The following is a 27,282-nucleotide window of genomic DNA, read 5'->3' on the forward strand; positions in this document are numbered from 1 at the left end:
TAGACCAAATGGTTGATTTTCCAGCATCTGTTGTGTCAGGTTAACTACATGTTTTTTTTCTAAATCCTGTTTTCTCTGTTATGGCATGTATTGAGTTCACACCATTTTTTCTGGATGTGGTGTGGCTGTCGAATTTTAATGGTATGTAAGAAATGGGTAAAGTGGTGTATAAGATGCCAAATTAATGGTGTTGCATAGTGGATTGGGGGAAACAATATTATTGATGGGGTTTGTTAAGAAGGTTTTCTGGGGCTGGTTAGGGCATATGGCCATTGAAGCTTTAGTAGAGTGGGTATGGACAGTGAAGGGAGGACATATATGCTGATATCTATTTACTGATTTGCAGTAGTAGATATTAGTCTGTAGGGGAAAGGCAGGATAGTGCATTAGGCTACTGTGTTATTGTGCTGGGATGGGTGGAATCACGTGAGGTAGTTAATTGTGTATTCTTTTTATTGAGTATGTAATTAAACGGGTGCTGGGTGAAGCAAGAGTGTGGTAGTACCTAATATGTTGTACAAACAAAAACTTCTTTATGTTGTATTTGTTAATGTGGGACATGAAGTCCTAAAGACGTCTTGTTTAATGTACACTTGCTAATCACAGGCATCTAAGCAGACTATCCTGGAAAATTGATGCCTTTCCTTGGGTGTTATTATCGATGGATTAAACTGCTATGGTGGCTGCCCTCTGAGGTGTCTACTTGAGCATATGTGGTGTTTTTGCTTCTGGTATGAGCATTACTGGAAGCAATGATACATTACTGGTTTTCTCAAATGCAATTCTTTTTACATGCAGTAATTGCAATTACTGCATGTGTGGCGGCAAAGGTGTAATCATCCAGTACAACTCTCTTTACCACATATGGTATTAGTATTTACCGGATTGATGTTCTGCAGACATGTTATCACTATCATGTTTGAGTAAAGCACTGAGTACGTTGTTTTCACCTCTCATCATGAATGGGTGACACAATTCCTGAGAATAATATCAGTGTAGTTGAAAGAGGTTAAGCAGTTAGTAGTGTCCTTACACTACCCAGAGTCGCGCTGCCCTGGCTCCACTTACTCACAGCATGTGTGTCCTGTTTTCCCCTCCCCTCTCCTTTGCACTTCCTCCCTCCTTTTCTGTTTCAACTTTCCGTTCTTGCACTTGTATGATCTGAACGACACTATGCCTAGTAAGATCATTTGTCTTGTCTTCCCTCTGCCTTCCCTCCCTTGTGTTGTTGTGCCTAGAAATACTTGTGTACAGGTGTATTAAAAATGAGGTATGATATCATATCATTTGGGATGTTCATGGGGATATATTTGATAATTGTGGGTTATATGATAACTATCCACCTCCATTCAGACTTGTCTCATCACCCTCACTGCCACAGGCATTGGTATTTGTGCCCTCTACCCTAAGTTGCACTTAGTTGTTGAACTTTTGAATCACTCCCTTGTCACTCTCTATGTTTCAGTTACCAAGGAGTCATGCCAGTTGTCCCATGTGTGTGGCCATGAATGCATCCAGAGTATTGTTTTACAGTACCATGAAGTCCCGTGTGGACCTAGGGATCCTGGTGAAAGAGGGTGTGCAGGTTATACCTGCGTGAGATGTAATCTATATATTTAGGGTTTGCTATTGTTTACAGTTCTGGAAGACATGCTTCCTTCCAAACGGTGACACATATGGCATATCGCACATGTATGCAGTTCAGGAAACCATTGGTGTTTGCGAACTGGTCAATGATGTAAAATCATCTTTTTATATTATCTGTTGCCCCTGGGATTTTCTGCAGCCATGTGTCTTGGGAAGCTATTACCACCTTTGTCAGAATGTGTGGAAATGTTGCTGTATCAGGTCATGAACCATGCCAACAGTGTATTGGGAAGAATGTGTTTAAAACAATGGCATTTAGCTACCAACTTCAAATAGTGTGGTATGGCAGTGTGTATATTTCCTTTGCATTCAAGGTCTCTGTCAACGAGTTGGAGTATGTAGATAATGGTGAGCTGGTGCAGCTAATACGGTTTCTTGATTGTGTACTCAGTTTTTCCCTGTGGGGACAGTATGACCCTGGATATGTGTGGCTATCATGTCCTTCTCCTTACTTGCAGGGCCATTTGTTGCATGAATGTTAGTATGCCTTGAATCAGTAGGAACAGCTGCACAAGATACAGGAGGAGGGTTCCACCAGGTTGTATGGTACTCTGAGTCTTCTCTGAGTTGCATGTAGGCTTGTCATGTCCACCGTGTGTGAAGTGGATGCATCTTTGCTTCCTTTCAGAGCATGTGGCAGTCATGCCCACCTTCTTAGTAGTGGAGGTTATTTTGGCAGTCTAATGTGCAATATTTGGCATTGCAAGTAGAGCAAATGGCTGATTTCCCAGCATTTGTTCTATCAGGATATAAGAAAGTTTTCTGGGGCTGGTTAGGGCATATGTTAATTGGAACTTTAGTAGAGTGGGGATGGGCAGTGAAGGGAGGACATAGATTCTGATATCTGTTTGTTGATTAGCAGTAGTAGCTATAAGTTTGTAGGGGAACGGCATTATAGTGCATTAGGCTATTGTCTTCTTATGCTGAAATGGGTGGAATCAGGAGATGTAGTTTAATTGTGCATGTTTATTATTGAGGCTGGCTAAGGAGCAGTAATTAAATGGGTGCTGGGAGAAGCAAGGGTGTGGTAGGGTTTAGTTATGTGAACACTAATATACTTAATGCTGTGTACTTGGAGTTGTCGTTTAGCTGTTAAGTAAAGGTTTGTGAGGTGTTTTATGGTGCTACTAGGGGACTTAGCCATTGAAACTGTAGTGATATTGGGGATGAGTAGTGAAGGGAGGGTGGACATGCTGATATGTTTTGTTGAGTAATAAATGTCATGCCACAGTAAGCAATGGCTATACTGGCTGTACCAAAATGCTGGTCTAGCCAGATAATGACACACATGAACTTTGCTGTGCCCGAAAATATCAGTAAAACATGCAAAGTCAATAAAGGATGTGTCAACAATTATCTAGTGATCCCCAGTCTCCCATGGCCTTACACACACACACACACACACACGCAGGCATCCCCTTTCACCCACCCATACATCTCTCACATTTATTCACACTACATTCACCACACGAGCATGCACACACCCACCCAGAATATTCACACACACACTCACATTCTTACTCACTCACCCACCATTCACTCACCCATAAACCTCTCATGGTCACTTGCACTGCATTCTCCACCCAGGAACGCACCCACCCACCCAGAACATTCAAACACACACTATCACATTCCAACACATTCACCCACCAGTCACTGACCCATACCCATTCTCTCACGTCCACGCATAATGCATTCTCCTCACAGACACATACCCATCCAGAACATTCAAACACACTATCACATTCCTACACATTCACCCACCAGTCACTCACTCATACACCTTCTCTTACTTCCACTCTCACTACATTCTCTACACAGGCGCACACGCGCCCGTCCCCGAGAACATTCAAACACAAACTACCACATTCATACTCATTCACCCACCAGTCACTCACTCATACACCTTCTCTTACATCCACTCTGACTGCATTATCTACACAGGCAAACACCAACCAACCCACCCATAACATTCAAACACTTCAAACACACACAGTGGGCCTCATTACGAGGCTGGCTGTAGAACCCACTGGTAGTCGGTGGGTCCCGCCAACCCTGTAACAATGTTTCTGCTGCCTGATATCTGGTGCTACCAGGAATATCATAGGTGTCGGCTCAGCGGTCATTTCACATTCCCATGGAGTCCCATAGGATTATGGGTGAAGACTGCGGCAGGGCACTCCCAGACATGGTGTGGCGGGGTCCCTGCACTGCAGGGGCTGCAGGGGCCCACGCTACTCCAAGAGCTTCATTTTAAAAGATTTGTTTTCTCTGTTTTTTTACAGGGCTAGCAAGGGAGATTGCAGGGGTAGCAATGCAGAACACAAGAGTCGTGGCTGCACCGTCCAATCACGCATTTGGGGGGAAGTCAGAGGATTCACCTCCAGCTCTGAGCTCGAGGTGAATGCCCATTTTCAGTTCAATTACCATGGCACAGTAATTGTGCCGAAAATGCCCAATTGAGTCCTATCGACTAAAGGTATTCAAGTGGATTTACTGCTGGGATACCACCCGACTCCTGATGAGGCCCAAAGAACTATAGTTTATAACATTTTTGCGAAGGAGCCATGTAATCACATTGATGTCTCCAATGGTGATATCCATTGCCATACATTTGTTCTGATGTATCCATGGAAATAGCATCTGTCCAGCTAGCACCGTTAAGAAGTGGGTCTGTTCTCAATTCCCACATGTATTTGCCGATTTCAGATTTGGAGCGGAACCAAAAAAAGTAATAGTAAATGTTGGGGCCAACATGTCATAGATATCGCAGAATATATGAGGGTGGGCAAACAAGTAAGAGGGTCTTGACTTTAGCAGTTCAATTAGCATGTACAATCTAATTATGTTTCAGAAAACATGGGCACTCAAATCTTTTTTTGCAAGGTCATGTATTGTGTCACAGATGGCATAGGAATTACTCCAAGACTCAGGGATGATTCAAAGGTTTTTATTCATTGTTTAGTTGGCCTTAAGACCATTCCTTTTGCTCTCATCTTGAAAAGCACCTCCTCCCCAACCCAGACATCCCTGGCCCGGAGTCAGTAGACAGTGATTATTGACCTGTCTAAGGACTGACTTGTACTAGGGATGATGACCTAAAGGCCATTCACCATCCTTAGCTCAACTCCCTCAGGGACTTTCTAACGTGCCCTACTCTAACCAGTGTTTAATGCTCTAAAGCGTATGTGGGTAAATGTGTGTTACCAATACCCAGTTTTGAGTCAATGTGCCCTCTTTCTGGCACATGCTTGCCTAACCCTCTCTGCCCTTGTCTTCTTCTTTCTTTCTCCCTAGCTTCTACTGCCACTGCTCATTTCACCCTCTTCTTGTCTGTCCTTAGTACCTTCCTTCTGGTTTCACACACCCCTTACATGTTACTTTCTCTCTGATATTACTACTCACTCATACTCCACTACTACTTCACCCTCCTACCACTTCACCCTCTAACTACTCATCCCCCATCCAATGACTCATCCTCCCTCCTTCTGCTACTACACACACACTCTGCTTTCAATCTGGAGGATCCACTTCACAGTCACTCCATATATTTTTTCCAAGCACACTTTCCACACCAACATCCACACTCACAATGCAGTGCCACTTGCATTCACTATCCAATACTTGACCTTCTGCAGAATTCACCTCCACAATCTGCCACTCCTTCCTTCCTCCTGGTTGTTTCTTGAGCCACCATCTCCAACTTTTCTGACATCACCTGAACAACCTAGACTTCCTGTGGTTTCCTTCTACATCCCTCATTCCCTCCTGGTTGGCTCACTATCCCTGGACTCTGGCACTGTGTTCCCAGCCCAGGATAAATGGAATGCTAACAAGTTTACGATAATAGTGCTAAGCCCTGCCCACATATCTCACAAGGGTCTGCCGCAGAGCTACAATGGATGCCCAAACTGATAGGTACTCCATGTGGAAGGTTCCTTGTCCAAGGGGGTTTCCAACCAAGGTTTTTGTCCCTGGTGGTCTGGGGATAGAGCACCAGTGTTGCTGGGTCTTGCACACTGTCTGTGAGCATTGTACAGCTTAGCTGGTTGCCACTTTCAAATGGCTCTGCCATTGCTTCCTTTATCTGCCAGCTCAGGTTACCGGTGTTATGCATGTCTGGAGAGTTGATTTATATACAGTGGGGGTCATTACGAGTTGGGCGGTAAGGGATAAATGATGCCAGTAAAGGATTACCGGCATTCTTTACCGTTCCGGGCCATTACGACCCACCAACCCGCTATTAGCGGTACCGTAACTAACGCGGCCTCAAATAGCAGCATGGGCAAGGGCACGCGACCCTTCATGCCGGAAAAACCGCCATGGCGTAAACAGGAGGCCATCACAAGTCAGGCGGACATGCAAATAATTGCCTACTGAAGCCCGAAAAGTACCTTAACGCATGGAGTAAATATCGGCATCGCGGACCACCCGTAAACAGCCATGTGCAGTGTTCCCAACTGTCACAGGTGCACACAATCAGCACAGGTGGAGGCAATATAGACTGGGCCAGCACAAAAGGACCACACCCACCCCTTGCCACACCCAGGCACACACCAAAATGATTCCAATACTACTAGCAATGCTGGGGCTGGAGGACATGATTGCAGTGGAACTGCTGCAACAACAACAACAACAGGCAGCACAGAGTAGACGCAGAAGGATAAGGAGGGTGAGGCAGGACCAGCATGCCCCATCAGTGCAGCCAGTGGTACCACACATTCATCCCCCAATCGCTCGCATCCGAGCCAGTCCATTCAACCTAACCCCTGAGCAGATCCACACCCTGTACCTTCTGGACCGGGACACCATCACCACCATTGTGGACATGATACATAATGACATTGTCAGCCTGATTGAAATACGCATTGCAATCCCACCTCTACTGAAGGTAGTGTCAGTGCTTCACTTCCTGGCCACAGGCACCTACCGGCACACAGTGGGGCACATGCATGGAACCAAGTGCTTGATGCCCTCCTGAAGCATACAGGCGACCACATTTTCCTACCACGGACAGCCCAGGAGATCTCCAACACCAAAGTTGGTTTCCATTCACTGGCCGGCATCCCTGGTTGCATTGGCGCCATCGACTGCACCCATGTCGAATTGGTGGTCCCACATGCCATGGAGGTACTGTACCGCAACCATAAGTTATACCACTCCATCAATGTGCAAATGGTACGTGACTCAAACAAGACCATCACACATTGTTGTGCCCGATTCCCCGGATCAACCCATGATTCAATGGTCTTGCGGAACTCCACGATACCACACTACATGGAGCCACATGCAGGGCAGAGATCCTGGCTTCTCTGTGATTTGCATGTCAGGCTCATGGAAATGCGATGTGGGTAGGTGATTAGGGGGTGAGATGCATACTTCACCTGGCTGAGATGGGGGGAGGAGAGATGCATACTTCACCTGGCTGAGATGGGGGGAGATGCATACTTCACCTGGCTGAGATGGGGGGAGAGATGCATACTTCACCTGGCTGAGATGGGGGGGAGAGATGCATACTTCACCTGGCTGAGAGTACCTGAGAGGATGTACAATGCTCATACACCAAAGCAGGCCAAACTTGACCCGACACCTGACCACAAAATATAAGATGTAAGCTGCACTCCCACAAAAATGATGCAGTGCAACAACCATTACATAGCCATGTACACTGCACATAATCAGACCGTAGACCCCACAGCACAATGCAGCAACAAGCAATGAGGATGGCCAATGCACAGCGCCAAATACCATCATCAAAAAGTACAGGTCTCCATTACTGCGCACAAAGGAGCCACATGAGGGCAAGATACAAGAACACACCCCTACACCAACACAGAGGTCCACCAAAACAGCATGTCACCATTTGTCGTGCAAAGTGAGATCATCATGACGCTGCCATCAACGTTGACATGATGGTAGCATAGATATCACTGCACATCAGCCAGATTATGGGAACAACCATCGTAGACTATCACAGTGCATGAGCAACCACAAGGAATCGGCCCCCCCTGCGCCCAATAGACGATGGCACGCACACCTGCCTATAAGAGGAATACACAAATAGCAGTCACATCATGTGTCTCTATTCATGCATGGATCTGTGGGTGCATACAGGAAATGAATACATGCTATGGTGTCATTGATACAGGTCCTATGTGATGTGAGGACTTAGACATAATCATTGTTGTCCACATGCAGGTGATGCAGGCTATCCCTTGAAGAGGTGGCTCCTTACCCCAGTCCGGAACCCGCAGAACAGGCACGAGGAGGACTACAATTGTGCGCATACACGTACCTGTGGGGTGATTTAGCAGACCTTTGGCCTCTTGAAGGCACGGTTTCGCTGCCTCAGCAGGTCTGGTGGGGCACTCCTGTACAGCCATGAGAAGGTGGGCATGGTCGTCATGGTATGTGTCATGCTACACAATTTGTGCATCAGACGGAATGTGCCCCTGCCCCCTGACGCTGAACTGCAACCACCTGATAATGAGGAGGAGGAGGGTGGAGATGGGGCTGCACTTCAGGGAGGCAGCAATGCACAGGAGGGACGTGCCATGCACCAGACTCTGATTGACCAATGTTTCTAGCACACATGGATGAGGAGTGTGACATGGAGGTCGAACTGGGTTATGGGTGTGTCAGGGACATGGACACTGTAGACTGTTCACCAATAAAGCACACATACACAATAAGCAATGTCCTCACATGTGAATTCAGATTTCATAACAGGTGTATTCAGAATATGCAACTAACAGGTGCACAAGCCCTCCACCCAACACACCCACTCCCCCCTCTGCCTCCCCCCTCAACGTCCCCACACACCCTCTCCCCCCCTTCCCCCTCAAATTCCCCACACACCCTCTCCCCCCACCCCCCTCAACTTCCCCACACACCCTCTGCCCCCTCTATCTCCCCCCTCAACTTCCCCACACATGTTGTGCACTGGCATGCACCATAAGTCCACATGTGGCCAGAATGCCTGGCTGAACCTACAGCCCTTCTCCTCTTCCGGCAGCAGCTGGACCCCTGTCCGACATGCGCAGGTTCCAGCCAGACCTACACAGGGGGCTGGACTTAGTGGAGCTGGCATTGGAGGATGTCCCAGGTTGGTCTGCCACCTGTGCCGGATGCATGGCCTCCATTGCTGCCACCATTTGGGAGAGGACATGCCGCACTGCTGCCAATTCACTGCAGATGTCTTTTGAGGAGGGATGAGGCACATTCCCTCATTTCATTCCTTTCCCGGCCACATTCCGTAATGTGCTGTGTCAACAGCGCTGTTAACTCCTCCTGCCGCTTCTGGAGAGCCCTGATCCCCTCTTGGCTGTTCACGACACTGGGGGATGTATGAGGTGCCACCGACATGGTAGGTTCATCATGCACGGTTGGCGTGGGGCTGAAACTACGGGGCCATGAGTCCCCAGGATACAGCTCATGGCTGTTGTTGTCATGTATGCTGAATGGGGAGAGGTTTGGTGAATGCGGGAGGCCTGTAGTGGTGGTTGTGCCTTGTGGCAGTACATCTGCCTCGTCATCGGACACTGCTGCTGTGGCAGCTGTCTCCCCCACAGTACTACTGGCAGCCTATATATTGCCTTATGCCACTGGCTCCAGTGTGCTGGTGGCTGTTGTGGGTGCTGTGGTGGGGGCTGTAGTGCACGTTGGTGCTGTGGCTTCTCGGGTTGACTTGCCCTTCCGCTGTGGTACAGGTTGCCCTCTTCCCCTTGATGTAGAGGGGCGGCTTTCTCCCTCCATGCCCCTGGCTTTCTTGTGTGGTGTTGCGGCATCCTCCCTGTGGGCCTGGTCATCGCTGTCTGATGGCGTGCCTGTGGGGGACCAAGAGAGGGAGAGGATTAGTGATGGGTCTACATGCATCAGGCATGCATTGGGGTAGTTGCATTGATATGGAATGGCAGTTGATTGGCATTGGGGTACTGACATACGGGTTGCTTGGCTTTTGGGAGGGTGATGCAGGGATGCGTCTGGGATGGACATATATGGGGTGCATCATATGTGTCTGGTGGACCCTGCTTTCATCATTGCACTGTCAGTTCAGGGGGACATAATCGTGTTGGTCATTGCAGTGTTTCATTTGGGACCTACCTGCATCGGCCGATGACGGGGCTCCTCGCTCCATGTCCCCCACTCTCTCAAAAGCCTCCATCCCAATGGTGGTTGCGCAGATCTCCTCCCAGGGTTGCATCTTAATGGGGGAGTCCGCACCTCCACCTGTTGCCATTGCCTGCTTGCGGTTGGCTGAGAGGATGTTCCGCACACGTAAACGCAGGTCGTCCCAGCGCTTCCGGACATCTCTAGGGGTGCAGGGGTGGTGCCAACGGCACTCACCTTCTGCGCCACCTCCGCCCATATCTCCTTCTTTCGCTTATTGCAGGTCGAGACATGTTGGTGGAGAATACGACCTCTGCATGTTCTTGCAGCATCTCGGCCAGCATATTCAGCTCCTCTGGTGAGAAGCGCTCCTTGCACAAGCGCTCTGCACTTTTTTTGAGTGCTTTGGGCATGGTAAGATGCTGCAGGTAGTGGTAGAGGTGTGGTGGTCAGATGGCTCCTGGTTACCGAGGATGGCAATGGATTGTGTTTTTAAAGATGGCCGCTGTGCTCTTTCCCGTTCCTGTGCGATGACGCTACTTTCGGTTCCGCTTATTAGCGGTCACCGTTAATAGCGGTCACCGCTAATGCCGATGGCTTGGATGGCGGTGGAGCTATCTGCGCTTCGCAAAATGCCGGTAAGGGCGATTTCTCGCCCTTTTACGGCATGATGGAAAGGTCGTTAATGGCATGGCGCAAAGCTCATGCCCGCGTACTCCTAATCGCCCTCTAATAGCGGCCTTGTAGCAACACGGACACAGTATATGCTCCATGCCGGTAAAGGCCGTACCTTACCTCCAAACTCGTAATGAGGGCCAGTGTGTCTAAGTCCTCTGCCTCTTAGGAAGGGAGAATGGCACTAGTGAAGGTCTCACTCATCTCTGTTGTGGCTCTACTTCCATGGTACATTTTATGAGCCTGAAATAAACAGAAAGCGACTGGTGAGAATTTGTTGTTAGGGGCATGGTGAGAGTCAATTGTAGACGGTATAGAACTAGACGGGCACAAAAGGGGGAACAAGAATTGGGGTCCTCTCAAATGATCCTAACTGAGTGGTGTTTCTACCCCTTTATGACATGGTCAGGTTACTGGTCTTGTCACAGTCTGTATCTACTATAGCAATCCCATCACTTAACGTAATAGCAAATGGAGATGTAGAAAGTGTCCTAGATCAGATGTCTACAGATTGTCTGCAGGTGATTAGAGTATATAAAGCAATTGTTCTTGTTGTGTTGTTTTTAATATTTATGATAATAAGGAGGAGACCAAGTCTCAGCTTGTTTAGATAGTTTGAAAACAATTGTGGAAAACATATTAAAGAAGGCATATTTAGTGGTAATGCCCTGCTTTTGATTGGGAGAGGGGTTAACACTTCTGCAGGTTATACTAACGATATTGCAGTTATGAAAGTTGACCAATGGCCTGAAAGTGATCATTACCCATTGCTGTTATTGCTCTGTTTGAGGGACTTAATCGAGGAATCGAGGAAATTCCAATAGTCAATTGTCAACCACTGGAAGCTAAGTCATGTAAACAAAGGCTTAAGTGGGATTGATAATTGTATTAACTGTGCCTTGGATTAATCTGCATAATTAGTGATTCATCTACGTTCATGAGAAGACACTATGCACTTAATGAAAGCATTGTTTGTTTGACATATTTTATAGGGTAGCAAACATTTAACTACTCCAAACTTTAAAAACTGCTTCTGGAATATTAGAAGAAAGGAGATTTTTGCGATCTCTGTTACGCTCACCTGGATTCTACAGGGGCGCCGAACGAAACTGGACTGCAACGGTCTCCACCAGCGTGACTTGTAGTGAAGTGACAAGCCACTGCACCTGCCCTCTGAGTTTTGTCTGTCTGGCACGAAGGAGGATTTTCTTAGAATAGGACAATGGTAAGTTAGCTAACCAATAGGAGAAGATCTAACTACTGCTTCTGGTTCTGTACCCTCCTTATGTTCTCCTTACTGCGTCTCACCTGATTTGTCTTCATAGTGTGTTTTTCCCTTTTTGCAGAATTGCCGCAGACAGGTGTCTCTTTCTCTCAGAGAGCGATGTAAATGCCAAGGTAAGTTTCAGTATTATGAAGAAAGAATAATGTCTTAAAATGCTGTATTGTTCATTCACTCTTTTCACCTGTTGCTCTCTTTCTTCTCTGCAGGTGCGGCACTTTCAGAAACAAAGCTCGTTTGAGGGTGATTAGCAAGACCGCAAACGAATATAGCTTCGGGTAAGTATCTTGCGGCACCGGATTGAATGTCTTATAGCGAGAAGTACTCACCAATTGTCTTTTTTGTCTTTCACAGATGCAGCTGTTCCGGGTGGTGATTACTCTAGAGTGCCTCGCTGAATCGCCTGGATGAATGGAGCATCGGTGAGTATTTCGCTGTGCTATGCTAATTGTTCTTGAAATGTTTCCTTGAATAGCGTGGTCGCTGGTGTTCCTTCCCTTGCAGGTAGAAACTCCCGAATGCTTGCGGGGTGAATCCAAGTAAAGTTCTTGCTATAACCTGTTCTCTGCTCTTCCTTTGCAGATACAGATCAAGTAGGCAGATCAGGCGTGGCTGAAGACTGGACTGGAGCTGCAGGCACGGTGAGCGTTACGCTGCAGGAGTGCAGAATAATGCGAAGCGTGTTCTGTTCTCCAGGCGTGATTTAAATAGCCTCCTAAAAGTAGTTCCCAGGTAAAGTAGTCCCAATACCACACCCAATGAAATAGTCCCTTGAATAAAGTAGTCCCTTCAAGCAGCCTCATTGTGGGCTTTACCTGGCTTTACCACTTGGTAATTTGACTTGCCTGAAAAAGGCCATTGGCGCAAGGACTGAATCCAGGAAGCCCTAAGGCAATCTTTTGGGGCCGTACAGGTCCCTATGGTGGCAGGATTTTGGGTTGACTGGTCTGCTTCAGATGTCTGGGGGCAGGCATCATGACAATCTCTATACAAATTGAATATTAAAAACTCAAAAAGTGGCCATGAACATCAACCATCAAAGCAAGTGTAAATAAAGATAATAGGAAATTAGTTTTCATTGTATGTGAAACTAGGGGAAATAATGCTTAAGGTGTCCTTAATGGAAGTATTTCAATATTAAATATGTACAGTTATTTGAGCACTTGCTCATATGTATGGATAGCAAGAAAATAATATTTCTGAAAAAGTCACTATTTTGAGGAGAACATGGTTGATTTAGCCAATGACACACCATTGTCAGAGTTGGAGAGTGCTATAAATGACTTACAAGCTTTAAAGGCACCAGGACCACATGGTGTTCTTGGTGATTTCTAGCCCCATTTTTAACTAATATATTTTAAGCAGTATTGATAACAAGAATACTCCCTAGTACCTGGTATATTTCAATAATTATACTTATATTTAAGCATGGAAATAAGAACAATCGTAAGTGCTACAGAGCCATTTTGTTAAGTAATGTTTCCTCCAAGTTATAGTAGATTTGTTTAGTTAAGATTACAGAGATGGGTTGAAGATAATAATATTATTTCAGATAATTGTGGCTCTGGGAATCATAGGGGACTGTGGAGCAATGCCTGGGTCTCCCGGTGGTCATTGACAAGTGCTTTGAGGCCAAGAAGGGCTGTGTCTACTTAACCTTTATGAACTTTTCAATGGCATTTCACAAATTCAAGAGTTGATTGCTCTGGACAGTAGTTGATAACTTGAGAATTGATCATCAGCTACTGAATATTTATAATGCAATGGCAAATCAATAAATCAGCTCATTTGAGGTATGGTAAAAGTGGGCAATAACGTAGCACAATGACATCAATCAAGGAGTGAGACAGGCCAGAAGTATGACCCTAGCAGTTTTTAATCTATAAGTGAATGGCATAGCAGAATATCTTCTTTTTGCAAATGGCTGACATCCCATACTTTTTAAATCTCTCTACATCTTCTTTTGCTTATGTGGACAATGTGGTTTTAATTATTCAAACCCCAATTAAATTGCGGAAATTGATAGATGGAAATGTTACTTTTGGAACTATCGTTTTATATTTGTAAACATAACACATTTGTTGGTGAAGGTTTTTCACAAAAATGGAAGCTCAAGCTAGAAGAGTTAAGTGAACTATCTCGGAGTTGCATACCGACCGCACTGATTCAATGCAACGAGATAATATGGGGATTCACTGATTTGGGCTGGCTTTTGGAGGAAGAGCTGTAGGGGCAACACTGAAGGTGTACGAGGTGTAAGTGGGTGGTGTTGTCTGTTATGAGGCTGGAGTTTGGGACCATGCATTAATGAAAAAGGTGTAAACGGTAGAGCCTACAGTCATAAAGAACATTTTGGGGGTAATACAGGCCACAATTAAATCACTGCTCTACCATAAAAACGAATCTGGGCCCATTAGTAGCTACATTTTGGTGAGCTTACGTTTAATTGTGGATCTCAGTATGTAACAATGGAAGCCAGTTTCTTTTTCAAACAATTCTTAAAGATATGCTGTGTTCTGAGAACTCCAATTTATGTCTGCATTTTATATTAAATCTAAAGAAGAAGTTTGGTGCCCCAGATGTGACAAGAGATATTATCCCAGTTTCCCTGTCAATCAAAATAGATGTGTTAAATGCTTTTTATTGTCAAGATAAACATCAACATGAAGAAGCTGATTATTCGAAAATCACTGTGAGAAGGTTTTTGTCATGTATGCACTTACACGTATTAAAATGAATTGTAAATGTTATGTATTCGTAGCTCACAGGCAAGGAAATTAATAACCTGATTACAATGTCATGAACTTCTTCTTGCAGTCAACCGAGCTGCCTCAAAAAACTCAAATGCCTTGTGCTGTCAGTGTGATGTTTTGTTGTTGTTCTTGAGTCCTTTAGACAGGATAGACCTGATTATTTTTATTTGATGGTAGCTTGTGATTTTAAAGTATTTCAAAGTCTAGCATAATTTTTCCCAACTGCTATAAAAATGATAGCACAAATGAGCAACTGCTAACTATACTACAGATGTAAAGTCATCCAGTTAAAGAACTGAGCAGTCCTCCAGAATCATAATGCACCATGGTCGTTACTGTTGGCAGCTCTTTGAAGGGTCCTGTAATTCCCGTAAGAGACAACTTTTGTGGCTCGTTCAGTTCATATTTAGTTGTCATTTGCATCTAGCTTACGGCAAAACGTCTGTGAATAATAACCTATAAAAATAATTTAAACGTATTTGAATATTGGTAAGATTATTTGTTCACATAATAGTCCATACGATATTTAAAAAAACATACACCCCAAACCCTCACCCCTCAGAATGAGCAGAATGCAGTGGGCAAGCTAGTAGCATTTTCCAGCTTTTCACCACATCTGCCCGGTTCTGATGATGGTGCAGGGGAGGTGGCACGCGTTTCAGGGAACCTCTTTGGAAACGTCATGATAGTTCCAGTGTGATGTAACCGCACCATAGAGGAATTCCTTTTTTCGATGCCTGTCATCCCTGGTTACGAGCTTGATCTCAGATGGTTGTTTTTGATTTTCTTGTATAAGGAAAAAGCAGGAGCAAACCATCGAACTCAATGGAGCAATGGTTGCCACCATGTTTGCCAAAGAATCCACCATTGTGGAATTCTTCCAATGTGATGTGTGCTTGGAGGAGAGCGCCTCAGACTCATTGCACGTAGGTTGAATGGCACTGAATCCTGGCATGCAGGGGATTCCTGTGGCTTCCATCACACAATCCATTGACTCCTCTCTCCATCTCCACTATGTGTGTGTGAAAAGAGATAACATATGTCTTTTAAAAAGCCTGCTCCTGTGAAGTTCAATCAGTATCGCTGTTTAACTTGGCTCATCAGAATGAGCCTGCAGGTGTACCTTATATATGGGGGAAGCATACCAAGTAGTAAACTGTGGGATGTTTTTACCCATGCACCCAAGCCCTACAATAAAACTGTCCAGTACTGGCATGGAAAACATCATGATGGCCAGAACTCCCCAGAGAGTGCACAGGGAAAACATGAAGAATAGGCTGCCATCCATTTTTGCCTATGTTGTGAGCACAGGAGGGCACTGCCTAAAACCACCATTGGGCTACACACACAGTAGCCTGAAACCATTGGGAATGGCAATGCTGATTGCCAAAAGCAACCGAGAACTGTGGGGAATTCGTTTTCTTAATCCCAAAAATGGTTGCTTTACCAGTACTCACCACTATCAGAAAGCCAGCGTTTTAAAACCACCAGACTTTTTTGTAAAACTGAACAAATGAAACAAAACTAGACCAAGGAAAGACTTGCTAAGAGGTGGATACAATGTAAAACCATATTCTGAAATGACTTGAAGGAAGTAATTATTTAATGTATATGTACAAATTGTCCGTTTGATTTGAATGTAGAAAACTGGGAACAAAAAGTGGCATTTAGCTGAAACCTGGCTTAGTGAAACTGGATTCTGCCTGACAACTACCCCCGACAGGAGAAACCTGTTCAGCCACTCTTCCCAGGCCTACCTGCATCCTGCTGCCCTTGCCAAAAGGAGTTGTCAACTCTCTGATTAGATTAGGGGCGGAGCACCTGGGAACTGGAAGGAACAGAACAATGCAACTCCCTTGACTCAGGCAAATGTTATATTGGGGGCGTCGTAAAGTCGCTTCCTCTTAGGGAAAACTGGGAGGGGCAGTGCCTCTGCTAGCAGCTGAGCTTGGGGGAAGTGGATAAACCAGTTATTCCACCCTGTGATGTGGGAAGCCACACCCCTTTTTGACCAGGGCATAATTTTAAAACGATAGATAACTCATAGTGCGGACTTGTCAGAATTATATAAGTAATCTCATTATTTTTGTGATTTTCCTGTGAACATTTTGAGAGGCGTTAGGACCCTGTGGTGTATTCTGGGGGGTTGCGAGTGGAAAATAGGGTCTCACTCCAAATGTCTGCATGTTAAAAAGCTGACACTTCATCAATTAATGTCCATACTCCTTGCACACATGTGTGTAATTTTGGGTAAATGTCCGATATTGCAAAACCAGTTAAAAAGCGCAAAATGTTGTCATTTATGAATGCAAGCCCCCAGGAAGATCAGAGGCGGACAAGCATGGACCATAAGGAATATATAATGTGCACATGTAATTTCAACAAATTGTATATCTGGGAAAGATGTATTTGAATCAAATATAGATTTGTGGGCAAACTGACCAGGGGAGGATCCTCTGACCCATAAACAGACCTCATCATGATGACAATCCATTTCCTTCCCCCAATCATGGGAGAGGGGAGAATTGGGCCAATGACAAGTAGAGAGGGGCAGGCTTAGCTAGGCCCAGGCACACACCCATTTCCAAAACACATAAAAAGAGACTGCTGGGACAGGTAGAGAGATTCAATTCCATTTGCTGCGGAGCATGCTGACCGACGACTTCACATCCAGAGATCCAACACTTAGACTTCCAAGCTAAACAGAGACTACAGAACTTTGGAACCAAGAAGGCCCACTGCAAGCAAAAGTATTTGTCAGCAGGCCTCAAAATCATTTGCAAACGATTCCACAGCTGGGCGAGCTGTCTAAATTCTTTTGCCAAGAACTCTTGCCAGTACCCAGAAAGCAGTGTTACATCCAGAATCCACTTGATCCGGACCGGAAAGCAGAGCAGTATCCAGAACCAGAGGCCGCTGAATCCAGAGAGGCCAGACCAGAGATCCAGAGTGACCCAGACCGCTGCGAGCAGAACCAGAGAGCTGACCCAGATCACTGTGAAGTGCCGAGACCAGAACCGGAGTCCAGTCCAAAACCTGACCAGATCCGTGGCGAGGCCTATTTCAAATTTATATTGTGAGTACCTAGCAGAACTGTGCAGAACCAATCTCTTAGTTAAAATAATCTAATCCAAACTATTTTAACCTAAGTGGAACTGCCTACTAGAAATCGTGTCATCTGTCATTTTTAAAGCTGCACAACTGTCACCTGTCAATTCTGCAGCTGCAAGCTGTCACCTATCATTTTGAGTTTACTTTAAATCCGAAAAACTACCTTTATTTAATCGTCCGTATCTCTGGAACCGTTTGGGCTAGGAATGACATTTAACTTTCATCTGAAAGCTTAGAATCTAAGCTTTCCAATGAACCTAAACTTGCAACTCCTTATACTTTTGCCATAATCGCGATTCACGCACTCGCAAATTTTGCCGCGATTTGCGATTTGGCCTGATTTCTTTACCTGTAAAAAGAGAGCAGCTTTTTGCTTTCCTGTGCTAAAAATTAATTTGTCTCTTAATAACCATCCCTGAATCATTGCTAAAGTGAGCCTGAGCTCATCCCAAGTATCTCTCACTCACCCTGAACCTCCTAAAAAGGGAATTAAAAGCATTTTCAGCATATTTCTCACTTCATTGCCACCACATTCAAAGCACTTGGGCCTGTGTTTTAAAACTCATACCTGTTTTCTCTAAGCTTGCTGGGGTGGGAATTGAATTTCGTATTGTATTTGATTGCATTCCTGAGAACTGTGTGTGTTACTTCCATCTCCTTGCATTCCATATAGGGGATGGGGGATGAATTGCCACCAGGGGAAAAGTGAACATATGATATCTTGTGAAACCAAATTAGTTAGTTTCTGCACTGCATTTTCATTCAACATTGCATCCATTTGAAACAATAAAAGTATTTTCGCTGCCTTATCCATCCTACACCAACTTCTCATTGATTATAAAGAAGTGTGCTAGTGTCAGATTACCCATTGTTGATTAACATTATATTTATAAGGGCGATATCGATTATTAATTTATTATAAAAGTGTGGTATCTATATTTTGTTTTATTTCTCAAATAAACCTTTTAAATTTGCAAAACAGAACTACTTCTTGGCTCAGTGGGATCAGGGGGATTCTAAGAGAGGGGTGTTATATAGGGGTAGTCATCCAGAACTCATGAACTGGACATAAAGATATATCAATAAGGGTTTCCATTCAGTATTCCAGACTAGGCATTGACTTAGCTGTAGTGTTGAATTGAATCCTCTTACAATGTGGGGGCTCGTCCGGGATATTCTGGGTTAGATTTACCATTTGTGCAGATTAATACAGTGTGCCAACTGACCAGATACACATATCCGGTTAGATCACCATGTTGTTTTACACTGTGAAAGCACCCCTCAAAGGAACGCTCTAAGGAAAGGGTCTGTTTTGCAAAATAAAATACAAACTTCTGTAAGTCAGGAAGGAACTCAAATTCCAGAATGACGACCTTGGTAGATATGAAAATAGCCATAGAGCACTTCTTACATAAGCTATTTGTGAGAGGTGAGTGGATTCATCAGGACCAAACGGTCTGGTTGCAGGCAATCGCGCACAGATCACTGAAACAGGGTCAGAGAAATGGAGAGATCAGGGTCCATTACATGTGGCCCTGAGTGAATTATACATGGCTCCTAAAGTTAAAGATGAACACGACAAGATGGTCAGGATAGCGGCATATTTGTATCTATATATGGGAGCCATGCAGGACAAATGTGCTGAAGGCCAAGACCTGGCAAATAGGCAACAGATGGCGTTAGAAAAGGCCCAATCTGACCTGGTCTCTTCTGAGCAGAAGCTGCAGAGGAGCCAGGAGTCAGAAAATGATAGTAGGCAGTATATCATTAAAATAAAAGAGGACATGGATAGACTGCAACAGGAGAAGGCTGACCAGGATACCAGATTTCTGGCCTTGCAGAAGGAGTACCAAGAAGGTTTGGACTCCCTTCTGCAGAGCCAGAAAAAGCTGGAGCAACAACTGGACTTCAACAGGGCATGCACAGAGCAGGTAGCCACCCTGCAAATTCGATTAGACAGAGAGAAAGAGGAAAGCAATAAATTGATTCTGAAAGACCTGGATACCCAGGCAGAGTTTGATCAGGAGCGCCAGAAAGCTGGTGCCTTCCAAAGGCAAAGGGACGACCTGGCGGCACAGATGCAGGCTCTTAGTCAGGAAAGGGATACCTTAGGCCAGGAAGTCTGCCACTTAAAAAGGAAAATGGAAGAAAATCACCTGGCCCTCCAGGGACTGGGTGACCTCCAAAAAGAACACCAGAACTTGTTAGAGCACACCAGGAGGGACGAGGAGGCTCTGGCAAGAAAGGAGCAGGCCAGTAGGGAAGGGACTCAGGAGGTAACCCTCCTGCAGCAAAGACTGGCCCAGTACTCCAGGACCAACCAGGAGGCACAGAGGGAAAATGAGGCTCTCTGTCAGCACAATGATAGGCTCCAGAAACAGGTAGCGATGCAGGAGAGACTGATAGAGTCTAGTAAGGCCTTAACTGAGGAACTGAAAGCGCAGGCTCTTGCATTGCAACAGGAAGCAGGGGCGGATAGAGATGAGGTTCGCTGGGAAAGAGAAACTCCTGAGCATAACCTCAGGAGCCCTAGTACCAGAGGCCTTCATCTCTCCCAGTCCCTGAACTCTGCCACCCCCATGTCCCCTCGTGCACATGAGCCCAGGGCCACGGGGATGGCAGATTACTATACAGCTAGAAGTATGGGGCTCATAGGCCAGTACCTCCCAGGAATGGATGGGCGGGTATCCGGGTATGGGCACCCAAGCACAGTGCAATTTAGTGGGGAACCCCAGGAGAGTAGGCCCATTAAGGGCATCCTGAAAACCTCTGCCCAGTTAGGTCAGTGGGGGGGATACCCAACACATCCTGGTAGCAAGGAGGGATCTGAAGACTCCTCTGAGTGTCACAGGACACAGGAGACCAGGTCCCCACATTCTGCCAGCCATTCCCAGGCTCGCAGAATCAGGGAAAACCTGGAAGATCAGACGGGCACCTCTGGGAGCAGTGCTTCTGAGTCAGAGGATGAATGGACCAGGGTTACCCGAACCAAAAAGGCCAATAAGGCAAAAAGGGCCTTGCTTAAGGACCCATTGAAACAAATAAAGGCAATGAGGAGTGTCATCACTCCTTATCATAAGAACGCCAAGTATTCCGTTTGGGAACACTTGGAGCTCTATGAGCAAATGATGGAGACTTTCCATTTGAAGGACAGCAGTAGCTGCATCCAGTACGTGAAATGGACATTCTCCCCAGAATACTCCAGTTTCTTTGCGTGGCTGGAGGACAAAATCATTTAAGATGGTCCACCTATAAGGCGGCCATCTTGAAACATTTTTCTGTTCACAGAATTCCTCAAGAGGCTCGCAAGGCATCCTACAATTTGCAATGTGGGGAGGATCAGGCCCCACAAGAGTTTGTGCAAGAATTAAAACGTGCTTTTGCGCAGACCACCAGAAGGGTGCGCACGGATAGCAGAGAATTTATCAATACGTTTTTCCATGCCTTATCCAAATACATAATGACCCAGCTCGTGAGAGATTTTCATGAGAAAAGATCTGTAGACTGGGTCATTGAACAGGCTACCCGGATCTATGAGGTGCAGAAGCCCATCGAAAATAAAAATAATGCGCCGAAAAACCCCAAAACCAACAGCACCCCTGCTGCTGCCAAGGTGGCAGAGGTAAAGGTTTCCCCCGTTTTAGATTTGGAGATGGGGGGGCCTAAAAACCTGCCTGCACCAAATAATTCACAGCCCAGAAGGCCCTCGGGCCAGTCACAGAGAGGGAGTCGAGGAGGTAGTCCCACAAATGGTGTCCCCCGCTCCCCTGACTATGTAAGTCCCTGCTACAAGGGAAACTGACCAATCCTGGGTTATGTGTGGACTCCTCCAGCCCAAGGGGGGATCCAGCCAAGCACCTAACCCAAGGAACTTCCCTCCTAACTTCCCCCAGGAGGGCAGAAATTTTCCAAATCCTGGGCAGAACTTTTTCCCCAGGTATCCGCCCAATTTCCAGCCCCCAAATCATCCATCCTTCTTTCCCCAATTCCCTGAGCCCAGACAACCTAATCCGGGAGAGGGGAGGCCAAGGGTGGAGGGGTACCAAAATCTTCCCAACCAGGGGTACTACCAGAGAAGGGATAGCTACCCTTCCCGGGATCAGCCCACGGGAGAAAATAGAGCCCCGTATCAACCTGAGCGGGTTTCACAACTTGAGCCTCAGGTCCAAAATATGGCACGAGATCTGGGTCACATACTGAGGGCTCAACAAAACCCTCAGATGAGCATGCCACCGCAGAATGCCCCAAACTCTGGACCTGGTGCTCCAGAACAATGACAGGGGCAGCACCCCGATAACCCACTGGTTCCCAGGGAGGAGGCACAAGGGGAGGAGGGGGTGTAAAGCCTTGGAGGAAGCTTCCTTCCAAACTTGTAAACAGCCCCTGGAAAACCAGGAACCAGAAACAAAATCTCCTACCCCTGAAAGCCTGCCTCCCAAGGAGCAGAGGGGGGGTAGGAGAAACAAAGGACCCAAACAGACACACTTTGTGGAGGAGGTACAGGTCTTCCAATTTGAGGGAGAGGGATCCTCAGAAGATCCTGGGAAAAGGATCTTCTCCTTCAGAGATGGGGGAACTCCTCCCAAGGAAAAATGGGTCCCAAGGGATTCCAATCCAGACTGGGGAGATGTGGAGACTGAGCTACCGCCGCCCATCATCTCATCCCAGAATCGACAATACCAAAATCCCAAGGGTCAAACCCATCCTGATGACTGCCTCCAAAAAGGGCGGGGCGGCCCAGAACCGGAACCAGGGGAACCCACAATGGCTCTGATCTCCAGTTGCCAACTTTTTCTTTCAGATTCCCCAGGCTCTCCACAGAATTCTGCCCAAATCTCTTCGCTAGCAATGTCCAAACCAGAAAGTTAGCCCACCAGTTGTCCAAAAATATGCATTATCTGTGCCACCTTGAGGAGAAGGAGGGAGGATACTATGCCCCGGTACAAGTTTAGGGGCAGGGTACAATTTTGGCACTGGTGGACACTGGATCCCAAGCTACCCTTCTGTCCAAAAGGGCCTTTGGGGAACTAAATGCAGGAAGGGGGGAGAATTACTGAATTCCTCTCACCTCTCTTCCTGGACAACTGCAGAACTTTGACGGGAAGGAAATTCCCGTTGAGGGGACTGCAGACTTGGACATTAAAATTGGGCGACACAAGGTGAAACACCCGGTCATAATAGTGACTCCAGAGGGCACCCCTTGTTTACTAGGGAATGACCTCCTGAGAAGGTTGTCACCCCTAATAGATTGTGTAAACAAGGTCCTCTGGACCCAGACTAGCCAACCAATAAAATTAAAACAGAGTGTCAACCATGTTAGTTTAAACGGCACCTGCCACATGGTTGAACAAAAATCTGACCAAGTAGAATTTCACTTCCAGAACAACCAGATTCCAGACGTGACAGTAATAGCAGTAGGACAACAGACTGGTGATGGGGGGTCCTCTCTATTTCTGAAAATCAACCTTCCTTCCAGTTTAAGGTGGTATTCCACACTGGAAGGAAACACTCTGAAATTCTTCACCAATCCACAATCAGAAACTCCCACTCCTATAGTCCAGAAAGATGTGAAATCAGCGCAGAGCCTGGCTGTTATTCAGCAAATTGGAGAGCAGTTGTTCATCCCTGTTCAGTTAAATGATGGGAAGGACTCTGTTCTCGCTCGAGTGTGTTTGAACAACGGTAAGAGCTTCATCAGCGAAGCCATGTTCCGCCAACTCCCAAAAGATCCAGCCATTCCCACATTCAAACTGATAGACAAATGGGAAATGCACCTGGAAGCACCTAATTCCAAACATCTCCTGCCAAGCAGGTGTATGCTCAAAATCTCCACTGGCAACAAGAGCATAGTGCATAATTGTTGGGTCGTGCGAGACGTCACTGCCGCCTTTTACTTAGGCAGTGACATTCTCAATCGCTTTGCCATTAGTTTGGACCTAATAAACTTCAAAGCTTGGTCCCGATTAGCGGATAATCCCATGGGCATTGATGATCCAGAAAAAGCATTTAGGTCAGCTCAATTGCTACCTTATGCAGTTGAAATTCAGATCAAAGAGGAAGTCACCATCCCAGAAAGGACCCGGCAATTCTCCCTGGAAGTGAAAGTTAAAAGAAGACAAAAATTGCAAAACCCTGATGCTTATATACATCTAAATGCTTCTCTCCAACAGCAAGGGTTGGGGGTAAACCCAACTCCATTAGTCAACAAAGAACAGGACATCATTCCAATAGAGGTGGATAACAGCGACTTAAAGAGTATTACTCTAGCCGCAGGCACCATTATTGGAATGGCGGTTGATGACCGACATTTCTCCATTGATTTAGGAAATGAACTGTTAGGACCGATCCGACAGTGACAGTGAGGACAATACAACACCAGACAGGATTTTCACCCGGCATGGGGGGAACTTCCTGGTGTACACTTCTTGCCCTTATTGTAAGGAAGATGTGACTTGTGACTTCAGGAGGGATGAGGTGATTTTCCAGGGCATTGAGGGCTGCCTTTCCCACTTGAAGCCTCCAGTCCAAATCAACACTCTGACCAGGGACTTCTCCACCCAGCTGGAGGAGGTCGCTGATATAGCCAAACCGGAAGTCTTTCCAGGCTTCAGGCAGATGGTGGAAGAGAGAGTCAACCTAGCTGATGCCTGTGTGACTCTGGAACAGAAGCAAAAGTTGAAACAAGTTTTCTTGGATTTCCAAGATCTCTTTGCGGTAGACTCATATGACTGTGGTCACACCGACATCCACACCACAACACAACAATTCCCACGGACCCTGGAATGACTCCAGTGTTTGTGAAGCAATATCGCTTGCCTCTCGCATCCATGGAGTCCCTTACTGAAATAATTAAGAACCTTGAGTCCCGGGGAATAATCCGTCCAGTCCACAGCACTTTCAATAATCCGGTGCTGGGAGTATTGAAGCCAAACGGCCAGTGGAGAGTCTGCGCCGACCTTAGGGAGCTCAACAAACAGGTCCATACTTCCCGATGGCCTCTGCCCTACATTGACCAAGGGCTGGCCCAGATTCAGGGGTCACAGGTATTCACAGCAATAGACCTGACCAATGGATAATGGACCGTGACTGTCAGTAGGGAGGACCAATACAAACTGGCTTTTACCTTTGAGGGCCAGCAGTACACCTGGACCCGTACTCCCTTCGGATACCTCAACTCCGGCAATGAATTCAACATTTTCCTACATAAGGCCATGCCCGACCTGGGTGCGAGGGGTAACCTGGCTTATGTAGATGATGTCCTCATCAAAAGTTCATCTGTGGAGGAACACATAGCGGAGATCCGTTATGTTCTGACACAGTTGAGGGCCGCCGGAGCAAAACTTTCCTTTCAGAAAGCACAGTGGTGTAGAACCCGTGTTAATTTCTTGGGGCATGAGATTACTCTTCAGGGTCTCTGTCCCCAAGAAAAGAAAGTGGAAGCACTCCAGAAACCGAAAGACCCCTCAACTCTGCGGGAACTAAGGAGCCCCCTTGGACTGACTAATTACAGCAGAAAGTTCATTGAAGGCTACGCAGAGATCACTAGACCCCTGATTCATCTCTTGAAGGGGGGGTCAAGTGGGAATGGGGTCCAGAACAATCCGAGGCAGTAAGAAAACTCAAAAGAAGCCTCTCACAAGCGCCTTGCCTAGCTTACCCTGTCAGAAACAAGGAATTCTTCCTGGAGACAGGGTTCTCTAATACGTGCTTGATGGCAGTATTATACCAAAAGCATGACAAGGTCAATAAAGTAATCTCCTATGCGAGCAAAACTTTATCCTCTGTGGAGGAAAAATTCAACGATTGTGAGAAGGCACTCCTGGCAACGGTGTGGGCATTGAAGAATTACCGCCCGTTTATCCAGGGGGAACACATCATAGTGGAGACTCCACACCAGTCTCTGCAATATCTCCAAAGTGACAGAATCCGGGTCGGAAACGTGAGTAATTCCCGAATTACTTCCTGGATTCTGTCAATGCAAGGCTTTCCTGTGGAGGTCAGATATGGCCAAAACAAGAAGAGTCCCCTCGCGCAAGGTCTGACTGACTTGCATGATTGTGCCAGAGAAAACTGTCTCGAGGATGAAAGTCTAAAAACCAAGGACAACATGGAGGAAAACCTTAATTCCCCACACAAAGTCTTTGAAGAAGACAAGTGTGAGGGAATGCCCACTGTCAATGTGGATGGATGCTCTTACCATGTTGACAACAACGGGGAGAAAGAACTGGTGGCCGGCGTAGGGAATGCATGGGTGAATGAGTCCCCAGAACCCTCCGCTGGATACAAAATTGGTCCCCGAAGTAGTCAGATGGCAGAATTGATGGCTGTGCATCAAGCCATCCTCACTGCTGTCCAACATCAACTCCAGGAACTGGTCATAATCACCAATTCGGATTATGTACGGAACAGGTTCGTGGAGCACCTGGTTAACTGGAAAATCAGAGGCATGTTATGTGCTAACAACAAACCCTTGAAACATGGGAAGTTAATCCAAAACATTGATGATCTGGTCACATCGAATGGGATGACCATCTACTGGAAAAAGATCAAGGGTCATTCCAAAGTAGAGGGACCAGACAAAACTGGAAATGACTTAGCTGATCAGCTGGCCAAAACCGGGGCCATCCAAGGGGATCTAATAGAAATAGAGTCCCTGTTGGGGGAAATCCAGGTCACTGCTATCACTAGGTCCCAGACAAATGCTCACAATGATCTTTCAACTGCACAATGGAGTAAGGAGACCCCTGATGCTGATTTAATTACAGCTCAGAAGGGGGATCCAATTATTGGTAAGTTTTACCAACACCTTGAGGACCCTGAGAACTTTCCCCTGACGGATACCGATTACATTGGGAAAGAGGGTCTAAGAGTGTTGATGAAATGTCCAAAAATGTTCCGAATCCAAGACGATTTGCTGGTAAGGAAATCCAAAGCTGGCCACGATCAGTGGGTGGTTCCTACCTCATTCCGAAGCCTGATGTTAAGTCACGCCCATGATGCGGCCACCGCCGGTCATAGGGGGTTTCACACAACACTGGAAATCTTAAGAGAAGTTGCATACTGGCCACACATGGGCAGGATCTCGACCAATACTTGAAGGGGTGTCTTGTGTGTGCACAATTTTCAGCCATCATCCCTCACACACCGTGCGCCTCTCCAAAAGAGGGGGATGACACTGCCATGGTCAGATTTGCAAATCGACTTTGTAGGCCCTGTAATTCGTTCGTCTAGAGGAAACAAGTACATGTTGAGCGTTACATGCTTGTTCACCAAGTGGGTGGAATGTCTCCCAGCCCCAAACTGCAAGGCAGAAACAGCAGCTGCCCTGATGATTAACCACATCTTTTCCCGTTTTGGTCTACCTCAAAGGATTGAGTCAGACAGAGGTAGCCACTTCACCAGTGAAGTAATGACAAAGATGTGGGAGATACTGGGGGTCAAAAGAAAGCTACATATTGCTTACCGGCCAGCTTCTTCTGGGGCAGTAGAGAGATACAACCGAACCATTGTGAGCATCTTAAAAAAGTTTGTGGCAGATTCTGGGCCAATTTGGGATATCCGATTACCTCTGGTCCTAATGGCCATCAGATCTACCCCTTCATCTGCAACAAAAATGTCACCATTTGAGTTGATGACTGGACGCAAGATGGTGCTTCCCCAGCATTTGCTCTACAGAACCCAAGAGCAAACGTTGATAAATGCCTC

This window comes from Ambystoma mexicanum, chromosome 1q (assembly GCF_040938575.1).
Source record: "Ambystoma mexicanum isolate Mex_15411 chromosome 1q, UKY_AmexF1_1, whole genome shotgun sequence".
NCBI lineage: Eukaryota > Metazoa > Chordata > Amphibia > Caudata > Ambystomatidae > Ambystoma > Ambystoma mexicanum.